This window comes from Centruroides vittatus, unplaced genomic scaffold (assembly GCF_030686945.1).
Source record: "Centruroides vittatus isolate TY-2023 unplaced genomic scaffold, ASM3068694v2 contig_206, whole genome shotgun sequence".
NCBI lineage: Eukaryota > Metazoa > Arthropoda > Arachnida > Scorpiones > Buthidae > Centruroides > Centruroides vittatus.
The window spans coordinates 84,350-86,461 of NW_027121276.1; the positions used below are offsets into that span (position 1 = coordinate 84,350).

The 2,112-nt window shown below is 27.6% G+C and overlaps 1 long non-coding RNA gene across 1 annotated transcript; it reads left to right on the plus strand.

The window, feature by feature from the left end:
- Positions 1-1,181: 1,181 nt before the first annotated feature.
- Positions 1,182-1,827, plus strand: LOC136970609 (uncharacterized). Its single transcript, XR_010880008.1, has 3 exons — positions 1,182-1,201; positions 1,286-1,626; positions 1,706-1,827. It is a non-coding gene; the product is annotated as an uncharacterized lncRNA (long non-coding RNA).
- The last annotated feature ends 285 nt before the right edge of the window (positions 1,828-2,112 follow it).

The following is a 2,112-nucleotide window of genomic DNA, read 5'->3' on the forward strand; positions in this document are numbered from 1 at the left end:
GAAAAAATATATAAAAGTTCGAATAATATTTATAAAAAAAACATGTTGCAACATGAAAAAAAATATAAAAAGCTCATTTGTCTAAACGATTGCATCATAAAAAAGCTTATTGGTCTAAAACAAAACTAATCGATTGCATCATACAAATTGATTTCGTCATATAAAGCGCTACAAACTAAAATTAAATTAGTATTATATTAATATCGGAAGAAGACAAGTCGTATAAAAATGGAGAAAAGAGAAATAGCCCTGCTCTCTGACGAATTAAATTCGTTGGTTGATTGGAAAGATTTCTCTAAATTAAATTTGACGGAAGACATAATAAGACGACTTCAAGATAAAGTTGATTGGGATATTATTTCTGAAAAAAATCTTAGTGATGAATTTATTGAAGAATTCCAAGATAAATTAAACTGGAATAAAATATGGAAAAACAGACATTACTCTCCTATTTTTTTAAACAAGTATAATCATCGAATTAATTGGGATGATGTTTGTCGTTATCAGCAGTTAACAGAAACATTTTTGAGTGAATATTCTGATTATCTAAACTGGGATCTCGTATCTCAATATCAAAAATTGAGTCCACAATTCATTATAAGTTTTAAAGATTCACTCAATATGGCGCTTGTTTGTAAATATCAACGATTAACCGAAGAAACTATTAAAGAACTTGAAAACCATGTGGATTGGGAGATTATTTCAGAATATCAAGATTTATCCGAAAAATTTATGAAAGATTTTAAACATAAATTGGATTGGTGTAGTCTCATCAGTAATCAGAAACAATTATCGGCCAAATTTATAACTGATAATTATCAATTTGCTCTAATTCGTGTTTTGGCAAAAATATGTGAAAGACTTTAATTTTTTTAAATATAATTAATACATTTATACATGTATTTTGTATACTTACTTCTTAATTGATGTAAATGTTTTTTTATTTCAATAAAAAAATGAAATGAATTGAATATTTCTGTTGTATTTTTTTATTACTTAACACGAATCGGTTATAATGTATTTCTCATCTCCCGGTGTTGGCCTCACATCCGGTTCGTTCGCTCTTTTACAAAACGAGGTCAAATCAACTCCCCCCAACGATATAAAGACGGGAGGTTTACTTTCTTCGGTTAATTCGTTAGCGAGTTTTTCTCTAAACACATACGCTTTTAATCTCACAAGGAAAAGAAAAAAATGGAAGGTAATTATCTAGATTTTTTTTGTTATTTTTAAGAATAAGAAAATTAAATTATTAATAATTTTCATAGATAGACATTTTTTTTAGATTCTCAATCCTTATTTGTAATCGATCATCCTTTTACTTCTAAGAAGCGAAAAGCTACAAAAAATGATGATGCGCCAGCCGATAAAAAGAAAAAATACGATTTAATTATTTCAAAAGACGAAACAACTTATAAGTCGATTCCACCATATTCTGTATATATTTCTCATGGTTATAATTTAGAAATTAAGGAATTTCGCCAGCAATTTTACATCTGCTTAGCAAAATCAAACTCTAATGCAGAGATTCAAAACAGATTTAATATTCCTATCAAGGAATTCCCTTTTTTCCAAAAAGCTTTCGCAGCCGTAGAAAAATTCTTGGAGGAGTACATGTAAATAAAAGTAAGTAAAAAAATTTTTTTCCAATTTTATAACGTTTTTTAAAAAAATTATGTAAATTAATTGAATGTTTTTTTATCAGAAAAACAATTCTCTCCCTTCAAAGAATATTGTTCGAACAACGAGGGAAAAAAAAGCTCGACCTAGATTACATCAGGTAAAGAAAAAATGTTTTTGCTAATAGAATCCGCTTTTCAAAATTTTTTACAATGTTATCGAAAATCTAATCTCGAGTATGTTGATCCGGTCATATTTTTTAGAGATATAAAATCCGAATTATTTAATGTAATTACGAATTTTGGAAACGACTATAGAATTCGATTTGTTATTAGTCTTAAAGTAATAATGTATAAATGCGTAGAAACAGGACATCGATATGATTTTAAAGATTTTTTTTTTACAAGCTATGCTGAACGAGTTTTATCCCCGTTTTTGGCTTGGAAAAATATCGATAACGCGATAGAAAAAATTCTAAGCGATATATCAATC